A 20428-nucleotide genomic window follows, 5' to 3' on the forward strand; every position below is an offset into this window, starting at 1 on the left:
AGGAGTCGGCTTGGATTCGCTGCGCCTGTGCGTCCAAAACGGCCTGTTCTGCAGCCATCCTGGTGTTCTTAGCCGCCAAGTCCTCCTTGGATTGAGCTATCTCATCCCGCAACTTAGCCACATCCGCCTTATGCTGATCCTGGTTGTCCGGGGTTACCTCCACCCCCATCAAAGTTGCTAATGCCTCCAACAACTCAGTGAGAACTTGAGCCGGCGGGTGCACAGGGCCACCAGCACTAGCCGCCGCTAAGGCCATGGAGCTAGAGATCATGGCCGCAACGGTTGATGAACCAAGCATCGGTTGTGTACCAGCGATGAAAACCGCAACTCTGTTCGGCGGCTCGCAGGGGTCCGGAATACATTCACCATCGGAACAGCCCCCAAGTCATCCGTCTTGAAGTTGATACAATGAGTTGGTCTCGCCTGTGGATGATCCACCATCAGAATAGATGGCCGTCTCACTGCCAGATACAGATCCATCTTCAATTTCTGCCCCATGGATAAAATCAACAAAGGCACGCTTCATGGCGGGTTGAACTCGGGCGGACCGTGCATGCTGAGCCATCTCGATGATGTCGGTGCAGATGTCCGGCTCAGGGCCCGGTTCGCCAACCCTGCCAATGAAGATGTCGATTCCGCTAAAGGGGACCTGGTACCCGTACTCGATTGAGCCGGCCTCGGGGCCCCAGCCTGCATCGTCGATGTAGAGTTTGCCGTGACAACTCTTAGTCATCCGGCCCATAGCGTATCCCTTGATCCCTTCGAAGCTGCCCTTCAAGAACTCGAAACCACCATGCGCCAGCCCCACGGTGGGCGCCAACTGTCGTGGAATTGTCATGGTAGACGTCCTAGTGGAAGGACTTAGTCATGCAGCCATCGCAACTAGGTTAGCTTGAAGGGGTTAAATGGGACAAAGGACACAGGAGTTTATACTGGTTCGGCCCCTTGCTATGAAGGTAAAAGCTTACTCCAGTTGAGGTAGTATTGCTTGGGTTCCGATTACCAGGGAGCGAATATGCTTAACCTAGCTTTGGGTTTCTCTTGTTTCTTGTCATAAGCCGTCGCCGAGTCGTCCCTTTATATACACAGGTTGACGCCCGGCAACTCACAGGGTCCCGGCCAGCTCATCATCAATGTGTCCAGCTCGGTGACTAATTATACTTGCCTTACAATCCAAGTCATACATATATGGCGGTTTACACCTATGGGCCTTAAGTCGCCTTTGGGCTTCGGGCCCTTAGCAAGTCTGCTTCATGAACCGCCATCTCCACATCTTCATGAGCTTTGTCTTGATGAACCATCGTTGGTATAACTCGGCCCCTCCTGGGCGGGTCATACCCAATAGTTATATCCCCAATAGACCGTGTCTGATGACACTTTGCGCGCCAGTTTTTTCACTGAAGTGATTCCAAATTTTCGGCTTTCGTGGAAATATCTACCTCCCCTCCCCCTTACCAAAAGCCACATTTCCCCTATTTTCGCCTTCCTTTCCAAGTTGAAACCTTCACTCCTTGCTTGCAGCGCCGCCTCCTCATCGGCGACCCTCCTTCACGCTGCTCGGCCTCGTCTATCCAGGCAGGTAATCCACACCCGACCCCCATCCTCCTCCTCCTTCCTCATCCCACATGCCCCGACCGCCGGCACGAGCACGACCCGTTCCACCCAAATCACCGACCCCTCCACCAAATAAGCGTGGCCCTAAGCCATGGTGCACGCAGTATAGCCAGGATCTCAAGTAACATTTGGCAGCGGAGAAGCAAATCGTGGCCGCACGCGCGGATGAGGTCGCAAGGACTGCCATTCGTACCGACCCCCAGATCTTGGAGGAGCACCTTACCATTTGCTACCTACACTGGTTAAGCATGCTCGGTTTACCCGTTGCGTGTGCTGCTCCTACCTTTCCTTCACAAATTCTAGTGAATTCTGCTATCTAATTTTACCATGCAATCTTTTGCTCTAGTGTATATGTTCTATATGCCGTGCAGTGTGGTGCTCACTTATTAACTGTTTTGTTAATTAGTTGTCGTCTTCAGTTAGCTGTTCGGTTTAATTCTGCAAATGTGATGTTCAATTCTTCAGGCTGCAATTTTGTATTGTCTTCCATGTGAGAAATAAATCAAATTTATCTTTACAAAATACATGAGAAACGAATACAATTGCTATATTTCCAAGTTGTCGAGCATGCTTGGTTTGGTTATACATTATGCAATGTGGTGCTCAGTTAACGTTTGGTTCATTTGTGTTGTGGTGTTTAGTTAACTATTTGTTTCAATTCTGCAATGCGATGTTCAATAGTTGTGGGTGCATTATGTTATTATATACCATGTGAGGAATAAATTGGATTTGTCTATAGTAAATACTTAACCTGATGACTAACTACCTTATATGTGTTGCAGGGAAACAATGGGAAGCACTGAGGTTTACAATCGAGGTTAGCACGTGCATGGTCCGTTGTCTAATAGCACATTATTGTGCAATTGCAGGAACCATTCTAATATTTTGGTTTTTAACAATTTAGTCTTGCACATGTAGGTCCTGCTGTCAGAGGTTTTGACCCACTGTTCGACCCTTTTTGCATATGGGGAAATGAGTTGTCCATGAATATCAATCAAATCAAGAAACTCAGAAAGATTTTTAGGATAAAGAAATTAGCAACAAAAAACAACAAGATCTTTGTCTGCACAATGAAGAAGACATCAGTTCACTACAAGATGGTACTAACTATTATACCTAGCCTTTTTTTTAATTCCTTTTCCCCATTTCCAATATAGAGGAGATATTTATGCACATCCTTGTTTTCAGGCCTTTCCAAAGCAGTTCTCTGATGATTACCTCTCAACCCACCTCTATGGTCAGGAGGTGAGGAAGGTTTTCATACAACACCCATGGTTCAATATTGAAGTGTTCCTGAAGAGGACGAAGGACGAACGGTCAATCATCCACAGGCACTGGCCTAAAGTTGCAAAGACCTTCAACATGAATGAAGGCTCAATATTCGCCTTCCGCTTCAGCAGTTTTCCAGATGAGATGCATCTGTCTATATACCGTCTATGATGCTAATTTTGAAAGGTTCTACATGTTGCATGTAAAACTTGGTGCTGGTGCAGTTGTGTAATGGGGTTGCTGAGTGCTGAAGCTATATCATGTTGTACTCTAATGTATTTCAATTATGAAATTCTGCTTCCTTAATATTGAAACAAAATATATTATGTGCTTAATATGAATGTCAATTAGATTAATAAATGGATTATTAATAATAGGGCAATTAGCCTGCTAATGGCGAATTAGCCCGCTAATTGGGTTTTGCTATTGCAAACGGTTGTTGAAAAAATACCGTGGGCGATGACCTCAGGCAACGCACACAGATTCTAGGAATAAACCGTGTTGGATCAATAAACAATCACACACGACTTTCTCTTGAAAACTGTTTGCGTTAGACAACCTTTCGCAAACGTTTACCACATAAAAACTGTGTGTGATGGACAGCCTTTGCCACACAGTTTCTTCTACGGACCGTGTGTGATACATACAATAACGCAAACGATTTAACGGGAAAATTGTGTGTGATGTACCTGTGAACGGAAAAGTTTTCCTTGAAGCGACTGTGTGGGATGTACATACGAACGGAAATGTTTAGCGGGGACTGACTGTGTGGGTTGTACTTGCGACCGAAAAAAATTTTGCTGCATAATTGTATTTTTTAGCTCTACTGTACGTATTTCCGTATGTGAGCGCTCGCTGGTCGCACACGGCCTCATTTTGCCGAGCGTGTGTGCCAGGAGGGCATATCCCCCGACGGTTTTCTAAGTCATGTGGGAAGGACCCCCCTATCGCCCACACTCACTTGGCGACGGTTCCAAATGCTGTCGTGGAAAGGGGTTAAAAACTGTTTGTATATGACCGACGCGTACAAGTGATACACCTCCCAAAATGTTTTTATCTCTAAGTTTTTCGCTTTGAGCTCTGGTACCTCTACAAATCCGCTCTTCCCTCTGTGAAGGGCCTTTCTTTTACTTTATACAATTTTTATATTGAATTTGAATCTCCATCTTCTCTTATCAAAGCACCAACTAGGAGGCAATATGATCGTACTTGAGTATTGGATGTAGCTAATATGTGAGTGTGTTTCATGAATGGATCATTGGTTGAGCATGATGGGCTAGGGATAGCTTATTTAGCGTCAATATTTTGAAAGATATGTTTGCTTGTTGATATGCTTGAGTATTTAAATTATCATGTCAAAACTAGACTATTGCTTTGAACAATATAAAAGTCCAAATGTCCATGCTATAAAGAAAAGAATATGATATGACATGTTAGACATCATTCCACATCAAAAAATTTGTTTTTATCACTTCCCTACTCAAGGACGAGTAGGAGTTAAGCTTGGGGATACTGATACGTCTCCAACGTATCTATAATTTTTCATTGTTCAATGCTGTTATATTATCAATCTTGGATGTTTTATAATCATTTTATATCATTTTTTGGTACTAACCTATTGACATAGTGCCAAGTGCCAGTTACTGTTTTCCCCATGTTTTTTAGTCGCAGAAAATCAATATCAAACGGAGTCCAAATGCCACGAAACTCTACGAAGAATTTTTTATGGGCCAAAAGAAACACAACGGGCCCTGGCTGCGCTTGGGGGTGCCCCGAGGGGGCACAACCCACCAGGGCGCGCCGGGAGGCCCAAGCACGCCCTGGTGGGTTGTGCCCACCTCGGGTGCCCCCCGGACCGCCTCTTTGCTCTATAAATACCCAAATATTCCCAAAACCCTAGGGGATTCAACGAAATATTCATCCAGCCGCCGCAGAGTCCAGAACCACCAGATCCAATCTAGACACCATCTCGGATCGGGTTCACCACCTCCATTGGTGCCTCTCTGATGATGCATGACTAGTTCTTTGTAGACCTTCGGGTCCGTAGTTAGTATCTAGATGGCTTCATCTCTCTCTCTCTTGGTTCTCAATACAATGGTCTCTTGGAGATCCATATGATGTAACTCTTTTGCGGTGTGTTTGTTGGGATCGATGAACTTTGAGTTTATGATCAGATCTATCTTTTTATATCCATGAAAGTATTTGAGTTTCTTTGATATATTTTATGCATGATTGCTTATAGCCTCGTATTTCTTCTCTGATATTTGGGTTTTGTTTGGCCAACTTAATCTATTTATCTTGCAATGGGAAGAGGTGCTTTGTAGTGGGTTCGATCTTACAGTGCTTGATCCCAGTGACAGAAGGGGAACCGACACGTATGTATCGTTGCTACTAAGGATAAAACGATGGGGTCTATCTCTACATAGATAGATCTTGTCTACATCATGTCATCGTTCTTATTGCATTACTCCATTTCTCCATGAACTTAATACACTAGATGCATGCTGGATAGCGGTCGATGTGTCGAGTAATAGTAGTAGATGCAGGCAGGAGTCGGTCTACTAATCTTGGATGTGATGCCTATGTAATGATCATTTCTTGGATAGCGTCATGAGTATTTGAAGTTCTATTAATTGCCCAACAGTAATTTGTTCACCCACAGTTTGCTATTTTTCTCGAGAGAAGCCACTAGTGAAACCTACGGCCCCCGGGTCTTTTTCTCATATTATTTGCATTTGCGGTCTACTTTTATTTTCTTTTATTTTTAGATCTATTAATCCAAAAACCCAAAAATGCTTTGCAACACTTTATTTTATTTGCAATCTAGTTATTCAATCTATTACAACTTTTTCCCGTCAAGCACCAATTTCTGGCACCGTTACCCGAAAGGGATTGACAACCCCTTTAACACATCGGGTTGCGAGGATTTGTTATCTGTGTGCAGGGGTTGTTTACGTTGTGTTGCTTGGTTCTCCTACTGGTTCAATAACCTTGGTTTCATATCTGAGGGAAATACATACCGCCGTTGTGCTACATCATCCCTTCCTCTTTGGGGAAATACCGATGTAGCTTCAAGCAACATCACAGCATGGGGAAGCGGAGGTGCCCATGTCCCATCAAACGCCACGCGTCAACCAATGCCATAGGCGGTTAGGGCCCGCGGTGCTCCGCACTTGCCCTTTGGCCTCACATCGAAGCCAAGTTCGAGCGCACCTTGGGCCCGGGGCTATTGTCGGTGTTCTGGGAACGGGGGTACCCAGACTTGCCTGCCTGCGGCCCATGGGTGGCTCCATCAACGGCCTGGTACGGACCAGCTTCAATATCAACATCTCAAGACCCTCGCAAGGGCCCAAGCCTCGCGAAGCGAACGAAACCAAGACCTCCATGTGGGGCGGCCTCCCCAGGCTGGCTCCTGAGGAGCGGAGATATCTATGCAAGGTGCACCTCGCGAGGTTCGGATGACGTGAGCCATGATGACCAAGGCCAGGAAGGCGCCAGCAGGCGCAGTGTATCAGTTTTCTCTTTCGTGCTAAGGAGGCAAGCGCATGCGCGGAGTCCTGAGGAATCAAGCAAAGGTTTTCATTCTGGTGCAACAAGACCAAGACCGCCAGGACAGCAGAACAGAGGTCATCGTCGAGCCCACCACGGCGTCATGACCAAAAGCTTTTGGCACGCGAAGACTACTTTTGTTAGGATAGCATGTACTAGTTGTCTCCCTTTAAATTTGGCCGTTGTGGGATCCCTTCCCGCCTTCATTTGGGAAGAGGACCAAAGCAACTATAAATAGGACCTAGCCACCACCATAGAAGGGGGATCATTCAGATCATCCTCTCACCCACCAGCTCATCGAGCACAAGAACACCCCTCCTCCTGAGGCTGTTCTCCACTATATTAGTTCATCCTCAGCCCCTCGAGGCCAATCCACCAAAAAGCAGGAGTAGGGTTTTACACCGCAAGGTGGCCCGAACCTGGGTAAACTGTTTTGTCTCTTGTCCATTCGGTTCGTCGAGCTAGGCCATGGGATTAGTGAGCAGGCAGACTGGGGAGGACGAGTTCTTCGCACGCACCCCAGAGTTCGATATGTTTAGTAAAAGCTTTATTTTGTTCATAAGCATTGGGTGAATTTATCATGGATTTCAACAAGAAAATTCACTCAATTAAAGAACAATTATCATAATTAAAGTCCTTGTAATCCAAAGTAGTGGGCACATTACTAGTTAAAGTCTTGACCTCTCCAAACCCACTTTTACTATGTTTATCATTAAGATCATCACACTCCAAAAAATTAGGACGCCTTCTAGCTAAAGTTAACTCATATCCAGTCCCTTTTCATCAAGTTTTATATTCCTAAACAAAGATTCAATGGGTGAGACACCGATCATTTTAATATCTTCATCATGATTACGGTAAAAATCGGGTGAAATAGCCTTTTCTAGAATTCTCGCTTAGCTCTCAACCTAGCGGTTCTTTCTTTATTTTCATTAATGGAGACATAGGTAGCTTCAATGGACTCATTAATATCATGCTTGGGTGGTAAGATTTTAGATTTAAGAGTTTCCACATCAAGAGCAATTATATCTATGCTCCTAGTCATACATCTACTTTATTCAATTTTTCTTCTACCATGGCATTGAAAATCTTTTGAGAATTAATGAACTCTTTAATAGTGCTCTCAAGATCAGTAGGTATCCTATTATTACTATTATTATTATTATTATAAGAATTTCCATAGGAATTACCATAATTATTAGAGGAACTTCGGGGATACGGTCTAGGATTAAAATTACCTATATAAGCACTGTTATTGAAATTATTTCTAGAGACAAAATTCACATAAATGACATCATTATTTTGCTCAATCAAAGTAGACAATGGAACATCATTAGGATCAACATGAGCATTTTTGTTAGCAACCATTTTCATAAGAGCATCCATTTTATCACTCAAAGTAGTAATTTCTTCAACAAAATTTACCTTCTAACTAGTCGGAGCTCTTTCGTGTGCCCAATGAGAGTAATTCGCCAATATATTATCAAGGAGTTTTTAGCTTCTCCCAATGTGATTTCCATAAAGGTACCACTTGCAGCAGATTCCATAAGATTTCTAGAAACAAAGTTTAGTCCCGCCTAGAAATTTTGTATAATCATCCACAAACTTAAACCATGAGTGGGACAATTTCTTATCATTAATTTCGTTCTCTCCCAAGATTGTGCAACATGTTCATTCTCAAGTTGCTTAAAATTCATAATTTGATTTCTAAGAGAAATAATTTTGGCGGAAGGAAAATGCTTATCAATAAAAGCATCCTTACACTTATCCCAAGAATCAATACTATTTCGAAGCAAGGATGAAAATCAAGTTTTAGCAATGCCTCGTAGTGAAACATAAATAATTTCAACTTGAAAATATCATTATCCACATCTTTTTATTTTGCATATTGCATAATTCAGTGAGTATATTAAGATGGGATGCATCATCTTCATTAGGACTACCAGAAAATTCTTCTTTCATAACAAGATTTAGCAAAGCAGCATTAATATTAGATGACTCCGCACTAGTGGAGGGAGGAGCAATTGGAGTACTAATAAAATCATTATTATTAGTATTTGAAAAATCACACTACTTAGTGGTTTATTGAGACATAACGACAAAGCAAGCAAACGAGCAAACAAAAATATTTGTCTTTTTTATGAAAAGTGGGGAGATTAACGAGAGGCAAAAGCAAAAAAAGGCAAATAAAAAGTAGAGCAAGTAGATGATAGTTTGTGCGAAGGTACTTGATAGGTTTTGGTGTGATGTCTCCCCGGCAACGGCGATAGAAATTCTTCCTGCGACTTGTGAGCTGCGTTGGGATTTTTCCCCCAACAGGAGAGGAGATGCAACACAGTAGAGATAAGTATTTTCCTCAATGAGAACCAAGGTATCAATCCAGTAGGAGAATCACGCAAAGCCTCGTGAACAACACCTGCACATACAAAAGCAAATACTTGTACCCAATGCGAGAGAGGGTTGTCAATCCCCTTGAACTCATTACTTGCAAGGATGAAATCTTGTATAAGTAGATAGATAAATTGCAAAACAAAATAAAAGATCAAAAATGCAGGAAGGATATTTTGGTTTCCCGGGGCCATAGTTTTCACTAAAGGCTTCTCTCGAACACATAGCATACCGTGGGTGAACAAGTTACTGTTGGGCAATTGATAGAAAATCGCATAGTTATGGCAATATTCAAGGCAATGATCATGTATATAGGCATCATGTCTGAGACAAGTAGACCGACTCCTGCTTGCATCTACTACTATTACTCCACCAATCGACCGCTATCTAGCATGCATCTATGGTATTAAGTTCATGAAAACGGAGTAACACCTTAAGCAAGATGACATGATGTAGACAAAGTAAACCCAATCAATATGAATAAACCCCGTCGTTTTACCCTTAATGGCAACAATATAAATACCTGTTTTATCCCCTTCTATCACTGGGATATAGAGCACCGCAAGATTGAACCCATTACAAAGCATCTCTTCCACCGAAGATAAATCAATCTAGTAGGCCAAACCAAACGGATAGATCAGAGAGAAATACAAAGCTATAACAATCATGCATAATAAAGTTCATAAAAGACTCAATTACTTATCATAAATATTCGGATCATAAACCCACAATTAATCGGATACCAACAAACACATCGCAAAAGAAGATTACATCGGATAGAATTCCAAGAACATCGAGGAGAACATTGTTATATTGAAGATCAAAGAGGGAGAAGACGCCATCTAGCTACTAGCTATGGACCCGTAGGTTTGTAGTGAACTACTCACGCATCATCAAAAGGCAGCAAACATGATGTAGAAGCCCTCTGTGATTGGTTCCCCCTCCAGCAGAGTACCGGAGAAGGCCTCCATATGGGATCGTGCAAGAACAGAAACTTGCGGGCGGCGGAAAAAATAATGTTTTGGGTGGCTCTCTGTTGGTTTCCCGATTTTAGAGAATTTATAGAGTTGAAATTAGGCCGGACGGAGCCACGAGGGGCCCACAAGGAAACACGGCCCCTCAGGGCGCGCCCTATTGCCTTGTCGTCTCCTCACTCGCCATCAGGTCTCCTCCCGAAGCTTCTATGGTCTCTGTCGGTGTCAAAACCGGCGGATCTCGGGTAGGGGGTCCCAAACTGTGCGTCTAGGCCGGATGGTAACAGGAAGCAGGGAACACTTTGTTTTACCCAGGTTCGGGCCCTCTCGATGGAGGTAATACCCTACTCCTGCTTGATTAATATTGATGATATGGGTAGTACAAGAGTAGATCTACCACGAGATCAAGGAGGCTAAACCCTAGAAGCTAGCCTATGGTATGATTGTTGTGTATGGAGTTGATTGCCTACGGACTACAACCCTCCGGTTTATATAGACACCGGATAGGGTTAGGGTTACATAGAGTCGGTTACAATGGTAGGAGATCTTGAATATCCGCATCGCCAAGCTTGCCTTCCACGCCAAGGAAAGTCCCATCCGGACACGGGACGAAGTCTTCAATCTTGTATCTTCATAGTCCAGGAGTCCGGCTGAAGGTACAGTCCGGCTACCCGAACACCCCCTAATCCAGGACTCCCTCAGTAGCCCCCGAACCAGGCTTCAATGACGATGAGTCCTGCGCGCAGATTGTTCGGCATTGCAAGGCGGGTTCCTCTCCAAATCTTGTGTACCTGTAGGAATAATGTCCTATTTTTGTAATGTAGTGCTCCTCGGCTTCCACGCCCAATAATGGCCGTCTTCCACGTGTTCAAACGAATGCGAAAAGCCGGGGTGTTTTTACATCCACACCCCTAGCCGTATAAATGAGCCGCCTATTTAACGGGATGGGGATTTAGGTCCAAACCACATCTTCTCCTTTCCGCGAGTTATCATCAGAGCGCTTCCAGCAAAGGTCCATTCCAACATGACCAGCCGTCGTAGCTCCTCCCCTCGCCCCTCCGGTCCCAAACCTGGGGACTGGGAGAGTTGCACCATCCCGCATAGCGAGTTAGCGTCACTTCAGGCCAAGGGATTTCTCCCTCAGGCATACATGTCCCGGTCCGAGCCGGTCTCGCCACCTATAATGGCGGAAAACAAGCGGAGAGCACCCCCAATCCTTCTAAAGGAGAGCGGGTGTGCCTCGTCCCCTATCTAATAAGGGGACTGGGATTTCCAATTCACCCATTTCTCCGCGGGCTTCTGGAGTTCTACGGCCTCCAGCTGCACAAACTCACGCCCGCCTCCGTATTGCATATTGCGGGTTTCGTTGCCCTTTGCGAGCTATTTTTAGGCGTTGAGGCTCATTTCGCGCTGTGGAAGAGATTATTCTGCCTAGTGCCCCGTTCTAAAGGGGGTTCTATATACCAAGTGGGCGGAGCCGAAGTATGGCGCATCGCCGGGACCGGATACCTATCCGGAACCCCGAAGAAGGCGTCCGAGGACTAGCCTTCGGAATGGTTTTATATAGATGACGTCCCGCTACCGGACCCTATCCGGGTCGGTCTCCCTGAGTTCAACAGTGCTCCATTGAAGAAACGCTTGAGCTGGCGTCCGCGGAGCTCTCAGAGAGAAAGCGACAGAGACGTCCTTTTCCTGATGGGCCGGATAAGACTGTTGGATCATTCCGGACTAACCATGATTGGAGTAATGGCCGCATGCATTATGCGGGGGGTGCAGCCACTTCAATATAGAGGCCACCCCATGTGGGATTTCAACGGGGAGGATGACGCCACCCGTTACGGTTGTAAGGGGCCGGCTTCAGCTGCCGCCCTAGTAAAGATCTTATCCTCTTTGTACAAGGGAGAAAAGGAGGAATTCCTCCGCGTCAACCCGCAGGCCGGATTTACTATATACGATCCTCCAAGTTGGGTAAGTGAACAACTGTGCTTGCCCGTTTGTTTTGTACTCACACGGTTAGATATGTAGTCTAACGACTTCAATGCAGGAACTGCGACAGGTGGTAAAGGATATAAACAGCCGCCCTCCACAACCCGAGGACCCAGAACGGTCCTTCGATCCGGACTCCGAAGAGGATCCGGACATATTGGTGGAGCTTATCGACGGTGTGTTCCATCAGCTAAGCAAGGACTACACCTTGGTAGCCATTACGGCTGATTACCCAGGGTTAATCCCGGCCTCCCAGGTGACAGAAACCGGAGTCTCATTCCCTTGAGAGAGATTCCACTCTCACGTATTCCGATGTTTCTGATGACAACCATGTTTTGCAGGGGAGATTTCCGAGGCAGGAGGCCGAACCTGCGGTGGCTAGCCAACGAGGGGCCGCAGGGCCCCGTGGGGCAAAAAGGAATGTAGTCCGGACTGAGATGCCGGCGCAAAGGTATAGCGCACTCTCTATTTCCCTGGTGTTATTCTGTTAGGGCATATTAACGTTCGTGCTATCTTCAGAACGAAGAGGCCTCGCCGGACTACATCCAGAGAGGTTGCCAATCGCGCCTCCACCAACCAAGCTCCAACGTCTGGCCAGGAAGCGGAGGCAAGCACAAGGCGCGCACCGGACGCTCCTCCGACAGAGGATGCGGACAGGCTGTCCGCCATAAATTCTGAAGTGGAGAGTGCCATGAACCACAGGCGTCGCCGGACAGTTCTACGCGACGCTTGTTTCTCCCAAGAGGCTTTAGATGCCTTTAATTCGGGAGATTCGTACCTCCGTGCCGCTCAAAATGGTTTAGCCAGAGCCATGGAGCAGTATGTAAAAGACATACGGGTAAGAAAATTTTGGTCAAATATATATATACCAGTAGCCCCCGAGACTTGAAACAGTTAGAGCAACTGATTTAAGGATCATTTAATATGCAGCTTCTTATAGAGAAGAATACCGTACTGTCCCAGGAGCTGGAAAAGTGCAAGGCCCAACTAGAGGCCGCACTAGCCGCAGCAGGGGAGCCCAAAGAGACCCCCTCAGGTAAGATACACTTCGAAAGATTAGTATTGTGCGGTGTGGGTGCAAATCTGACAAATCATATTGCAGATGGCGCCGGATTAGATCCGGACAAGCAACAACTCTTACGCCGGCTAAAGGCCGGTGAGAGTATGTTGACAAAGGTGAGGCGAGAGAAGAATGATCTTCAGGATGCCAATACCAAGCTGGACGTCGAACTTAAAGATGTTCGTGGCCAGCTGTCGGACTCCACGAAGGAGAATCAGCGGCTTCGACGCGGCATTTTTAGTAAGTGCTTGAACGAACTTTGAAAAAAGAGTTCGGCGAGGAAGTCGACTAACAGAGTAATGTCTGTAGGTATGCTCATAGGTCGTCCTGCAGAGGAGATGCCCGGTTCTACGGGTGACCTTCTTCCCGAACTCATGCAACTGCATGAGCGAATTTGGCAGGCGATGCGAGGCGTTGCCCAAGCCTTATGGCCTGCCCACTCCATGCCCGAGGGCCTTGGAGAGCTTGCGGAGAAGCTGAAGGGAGCTCGGCAGCGCTTCCGGTTGTGGAAGATATCAGCCTGCCGACAAGGCGCTAGGGAGGCCTGGGCCATGGTGAAGACCCGTTTTACGAAGTCTGACCCAAACCACATGGCCGAGGTCGGACCAGTGGGGCCTGACGGGAAGGAGATCCCTGTAAGCTTAGTATACGGCCAAGTAGAGTTAGCCGTGAAGTATTCCCAGCAGGACTGTAAATTAGACAGCCTGTTACATGGTATAGAAGAGGAATACACTCAGTCAGAATGACTATGTAATTTTGAATTGACATGTGTAATGCCTTCTAGCCGGATTGTAGATCGTTTGTCGTTGCCGACCTTTTCGCTTCAACCTCGGGACCTGACGGTCCGGAGTGTGTCCGAATACCATAGCGGTTATATAAGAACCGTGGTATGCGTGGAGACCAGGCATAGGGGTCATTAGTGCTTTATCAGACAAGTGCCCAACTAGTTATGTTATATTACATGGTTAGTAAGAAACATCTTCCAGAGAGAATAGTTCCGTTAGGGGTTCCTTTCGCTGGGAGGCATGCCCTAAAGTGCATGTCCGGACTGCGTTAAAAGATGTAGAAAAAGCATCTGGGGGCGCATAAAATGAGTAAAAAGATCATCTTTTATCTCACCGACTGAATATTCCCTTAAGAACGCTAGCTTTCGGCTTCACCCAGTCTGAGGTACACATCCGGCTGACCCGGCAGTAACAATCGCAGAGGTGCTCCCTTTACCGCCTAGCCGAACAATCGGGAACGTAGGGGTAAGCACAGGAGCCAGGCAACCCAGCTTGGCCAAAACTTAAGTCATATCGATGCATATAATGGTGAAGAAAAAGGTACATGCGGAAGTTTGACGCATGTGTTGGGCATGAAGCCCGTATAAATAAGCTTCTGTTAAAGAAGCCCCTAGGTTTAATGAGCGTGAGTGGTGCGTCACTAGATGAGCCTTTAAGGGCTATAAAAGAAAAGAGGGGAAGGAGAGAAATGTAAGACAGAAAAATGCAAAAAATGGGCAGAGGAAGGAGACGAACATAGAGTCCGGCGCTAGGCATAGAATCTTCGGAGACGGGTGGCGTTCCACGGGTTCGGCTCGAGTCGGTTATCCGACACATCTCGCAGGCGGTACGCGCCGCCAGTCAGGACTTGGTCGATTATGAATGGACCTTCCCACTTGGGCTTGAGTTTGTCCTTTTTCTTATCCGGCAGGCGTAGAACTAGTTCGCAAACATTGTAATTTTTGGCCCGTACTTCTCTGCTTTGATATCTTCGGGCCTGCTGTTGATAAAATGCGGAACGGGCTTTTGCCACGGCACGCTCCTCCTCCAGGGCGTCCAAGTTGTCCTGTCGATCGAGCTCGGCTTCTCTTTCTTCGTACATGCGCACTCTAGGTGAGTCATGAATTATGTCGCAGGGCAGAACTTCCTCTGCGCCGTACACCATAAAAAATGGTGTGTATCCGGTGGTGCGATTTGGCGTGGTCCGCAGCCCCCATAGCACGGAGTCGAGCTCCTCTACCCAGTGCGTGTTAGATTCCTTGAGGGACCGCACCAGTCTGGGTTTAATGCCGCTCATGATAAGACCATTTGCACGTTCGACCTGGCCGTTGGTTTGTGGGTGATAGACGGAAGCATAATCAAGCTTGATGCCCATGTTTTTGCACCAGAGTTTTACCTCGTCAGCGGTAAAGTTTGTACCGTTATCGGTTATGATGCTGTGGGGGACACCATAACGGTGTACAACCCCACATAAGAAGTCTATCACAGGTCCGGATTCGGCCGTTTTAACAGGTTTGGCTTCTATCCATTTGGTGAATTTATCCACCATGACCAGTAAGTATTTTTTCTATAGGTCCCACCTTTAAGGGGTCCGACCATGTCAAGCCCCCAGACCGCAAAAGGCCAGGTGATGGGTATAGTTTGGAGTGCGGTGGGTGGCATATGGCTTTGGTTGGCAAAAAGTTGGCAACCAGCGCATCGTTGGACTAGGTCCTAAGCGTCTGCCCGGGCCGTCGGCCAATAAAAGCCTGTACGGAAAGCCTTGCTAACAAGGGACCGAGCAGCGGCGTGGTGACCACCGAGTCCGGCATGAATTTCAGCCAAAAGGTTCCGCCCTTCCTCTTGGGAGATGCACCTTTGAAGGACTCCAGTAGTGCTTTTCTTATAAAGCTCTCCCTCATGGACTCTATAGGCTTTAGATCGCCGCACTATGCAGCGGGCCTCGTTTTGGTCCTCCGGGAGTTCCTGTCTAGTAAGGTAGGCTAGGAATGGTTCTGTCCACGGGGCGATAACCGCCATTATTACGTGGGCTGAAGGTGTAATTTCGTTGGCAGAGCCTCCAATTGTGTCAGATTGTTCGGCGTCGAGTGGTGCGGCTGGGTCCGGGCTGTTATTTGCGGATTCACCCTCCCATGCTACGGATGGCCTGAACAATCTTTCCAAAAAGATGTTGGGGGGACTGCATCGCGTTTTGCTCCGATGCGTGCCAGGACGTCCGCTGCTTGATTGTTTTCTCGGGCTATATGGTGAAACTCCAGCCCTTCGAACCGAGCTGACATTTTTAGGACGGCGTTGCGGTAAGCTGCCATTTTTGGGTCCTTGCTGTCGAAGTCTCCATTTATTTGGGATATCGCGAGGTTTGAATCCACGCGTACCTCTAGGCGCTGGATACCCATGGATACTGCTATCCGGAGACCATGTAGGAGGGCCTCATATTCGGCTGCATTGTTGGAATCCGTGTACATAATCTGGAGCACATATTGGACTGTGTCTCCTGTGGGGGACGTCAGGACGATGCCAGCCCCCAGTCCGGTCAACATTTTGGAGCCGTCGAAATGCATAATCCAGTTTGAATATGTGCCGTGCTCTTTAGGGAGCTCGGCCTCCGTCCATTCTGCGACGAAGTCGGCCAAAGCTTGCGATTTAATAGCTCGCCGTGGCTTATAGGTTATATCGAACGGGAGAAGCTCGATGGCCCATTTTGCAATCCGGCCCGTTGCGTCGCGGTTGTTAATAATATCGTTGAGTGGTACTTCCGAGGCTACTGTTATGGAACACTCTTGAAAGTAGTGTCGTAGCTTCCGGGATGCCATGAATACCGCGTATGCAATCTTTTGATAATGTGGGTACCGTGATTTGCATGGAGTGAGGACAGTGGATACGTAGTAGACCGGCCTTTGAAGGGGGAATTTGTGTCCATCCGTTTCCCGCTCGACAACGAGCACTGCGCTGACAACTTGATGTGTTGCTGCAATGTATAATAACATTGGTTCGCCAGTGTTCGGCGCGGCCAGGACTGGGTTTGTTGCCAATATGGCTTTTATTTCATCAAGTCCGGCCGTGGCGGCCTCCGTCCACTCGAAGTGTTCGGTGCGTCGAAGGAGGCGATAGAGGGGTAGTGCCTTTTCTCCCAAGCGGGAGATGAAGCGGCTTAAAGCCGCCACGCATCCGGTTAATTTTTGTATTTGTTTGAGGTCCTTTGGGACATCCAATTGTGACAAAGCTCGGATCTTGGCTGGGTTTGCTTCAATTCCTCTACCGGATACAATGAAGCCCAAGAGCTTTCCGGCTGGAACGCCGAAGACGCATTTTTCTAGATTGAGCTTGATGTCATATTGTCGGAGGTTATCGAATGTAAGCCTCAAGTCGTTTACTAGGGATTCGACATGTCTTGATTTGACGACCACATCATCCACATACGCCTCCACTGTTTTGCCGATCTGGTTTGCCAGACATGTCTGGATCATGCGCTGATATGTTGCGCCGGCGTTTTTCAGCCCGAAGGGCATTGTGTTGAAGCAGAAGCCGTATGGTGTGATGAATGCTGTTGCAGCTTGGTATGATTCTGCCATATTGATTTGATGGTAACTGGAGTATGCGTCGAGGAAACACAACGAATCGTGTCCTGCGGTGGCATCAATAATTTGATCGATACGGGGGAGGGGGAAGGGATCCTTTGGACAAGCCTTATTAAGGTCTTTAAAATCGACACACAGGCGCCAGGATTTGTCCTTCTTTGGTACCATCACCAGGTTTGCTAGCTAGTCCGGATGTTTTATGTCTCTAATGAATCCGGCCTCCAATAGCTTGGCTAGCTCCTCTCCCATAGCCTGTCTCTTGGGTTCGGAAAAACGCCGAAGGGCTTGTTTGACAGGTTTGAATCCTTTTAGGATATTTAAGTTGTGTTCCGCCAGCCTGCGTGGGATCCCTGGCATGTCTGAAGGGTGCCAGGCAAAAATGTCCCAGTTCTCTCGTAGGAACTCTCGCAGTGCGGCGTCTACATCAGGGTTCAGTCGTGCCCCGATGGAAGCTGTTTTATTGGGGTCCATTGGACGGACCTGGAATTTGACTATTTCGTCAACTGGCTTGAAGGATGTGGATTTGGATCTCTTGTCGAGTATCACATCATCCCTGTTAACCGTGGAGCGCAGCGCAGTCAGTTCCTCGGCCGCTAAGGCTTCGGATAGTGCCTCAAGGGCTAATGCGGCCGTCTTGTTTTCGGCGCGGAGTGCTATGTCCGGATCACTAGCTAGAGTGATAATTCCATTCGGCCCGGGCATCTTAAGCTTCATGTACCCGTAATGGGGTATTGCTTGGAAGATTGTGAATGCTTCCCGCCCTAGTAAAGCGTGATGTCCGCTCTTAAACGGGGCCACCTGAAACGTGACTTCTTCAGAACTGTAATTATCCGGCGTGCCGAACACCACATCTAGTGTGATTTTTCCTATGCAGGGCGCTTCCCGACTAGGGATTATTCCTCTAAAGGTTGTGCTGCTTCGCTCGATGCGGTTCCAGTCTATTTCCATTTTTTGAAGGGTTTCCTCATAAATGAGGCTCAGTCCGCTGCCTCCATCCATGAGCACCTTGGTGAGGCGAAAGCCGTCCACTATGGGACTGAGGACCAATGCGGCTGGTGCTCGGGCTGTTCGGAATCTAGGTTCATCACTTGCGTTGAAGGTAATGGCAGTGTCGCTCCACGGATTTATTGTTGCAACTTGATAGACTTCGGTGAGGCTGCGGAGTGTTCTTTTTCGCATATTGTTTGATGCGAAAGTCTCGAAGATTGTGAGAACGGTACTGGTGTCCTCGGGTTGGCTTTCTGTGGCCTCCAGGATTAAGAGGTCCTCGCCGATTTTGGCCACCTGCCGGAGTATCCAACATGCTCTAAGGCTGTGAGTTGGTGTGGCGTCCTCTGTACTGTGAATTCTACAGGGTCCGTCAAGCCACCTTTCCAGTACGGTTCCATGCCCTGTAGAGGGTTTTGGCTTTTTGGTGTTTATCCCGGGTGTCCTATGATGATGCACCCTCTTAGTTCGGACGGGATTACTATTCAAGGCCGGATTGTCCCAAAATTTTATTTCGGTTTTCCAGGCGCTTTCCATCGCACAGTATTTTTGTACTATGGACGCCAAGTCAGCGAAGCGTGTAATATCACAACGACTTACGGCGTTAAGGATTCCCTCGTCCGTGCAATTACTGCAAAAAATAGAGATTGCGTCTCCCTCGCGGCAATCTTTTATCCTGTTCATAACCAGGAGGAATCTGGCCTAGTAATGATGTACTGTTTCCTCGGGCCTCTGCCTCATTTGGGAGAGATCGCTTATGTTCGGGTGGGCGGGTGTCGTTGAATCTGAAGCCTCACCCAATCCAAGATTCGGAGGCCGAAGAGTTTCCGAACTCTGAAGTTCGGATTCTTGGACGTTGTCCAACGAATCTAGCCCGTTGCCTGATCCTAAGCTCAGGTCTTGAGTTACATCCTCCTCTCCGCGGGTATCTGGCTTGAAGGAGTCGGGAATTCGGACGTAGCTAGTCCTCAAAATAGATGAAGGGTCGCCGCACTGCGCCTCTACCATGGCAACGTGGTGGGTGACTTGGGGAGAGTTAGTTTCTCTTAGATCGGGTTTAAGCCCAACCTGGTCGTAATCCGTAGCAACCCCCAGGGCGGCGATGCGATCCAAGAGCTCGTTTACGGAAGAGAGCTCCATTGGATCTAGCTGCTCGACGAGCTCCGAGCTGACGTGTAGGCTACTTTTGATGACCCGAGAGGTCATCGCCGGCGCAACAGCCGAACAGGCAGTCATGAGAAAACCACCTAGCCGGAGGGTTTGGCCGACAGCCAAGGCTCCCTTAGCAACGGCGCCGTCTTTAAAGATGGGAGGAGGCATCCTTCCTGATTGTGACGGCACAGAGGAACTCTCAATGAAAGCACCAATGTCGGTGTCAAAACCGGCGGATCTCGGGTAGGGGGTCCCGAACTGTGCGTCTAGGCCGGATGGTAACAGGAAGTAGGGAACACTTTGTTTTACCCAGGTTCGGGCCCTCTCGATGGAGGTAATACCCTACTCCTGCTTGATTAATATTGATGATATGGGTAGTACAAGAGTAGATCTACCACGAGATCAAGGAGGCTAAACCCTAGAAGCTAGCCTATGGTATGATTGTTGTGTATGGAGTTGATTGCCTACGGACTACAACCCTCCGGTTTATATAGACACCGGATAGGGTTAGGGTTACATAGAGTCGGTTACAATGGTAGGAGATCTTGAATATCCGCATCGCCAAGCTTGCGTTCCACGCCAAGGAAAGTCCCATCCGGACACGGGACGAAGTCTTCAATCTTGTATCTTCATAGTCCAGGAGTCCGGCTGAAGGTACAGTCCGGCTACCCGAACACCCCCTAATCCAGGACTCCCTCAGTCTCTCTTGTCTAGAAAAAAATCATCAAAAAATTTGTAGCGTTTGGACTCCATTTGGTACGTTTTCCTGGAAAACCAAAAACAAGCAGAAAACAACAACTGGCACTAGGCACTGGGTTAATAGGTTAGTCCCAAAAAATGATACAAAATAGTTCAAAAAGTTATATAAAATATCCAAGATTGATACTATGATAGCATGAAACAATCAAAAATTATAGATACGTTGGAGATGTATCAGCCGCCTCAACGGCGATCAGAGCGCTCAGGGGAGGGGGGCATGAGCAGAGCACGCCGCAGCTGCCTCAACGGCGAGCAACCACCTGCATATAGCGGTTCTAGTCAACCGTTTGGCACCCATGGGAGGCACGACAGCCCATCCATCAGACACGATGACGATATCTGGACTGT

Source organism: Triticum urartu, chromosome 4A (assembly GCF_056163025.1).
Source record: "Triticum urartu cultivar PI428250 chromosome 4A, HENAU_Tu73, whole genome shotgun sequence".
In the NCBI taxonomy this organism is placed as follows: domain Eukaryota; kingdom Viridiplantae; phylum Streptophyta; class Magnoliopsida; order Poales; family Poaceae; genus Triticum; species Triticum urartu.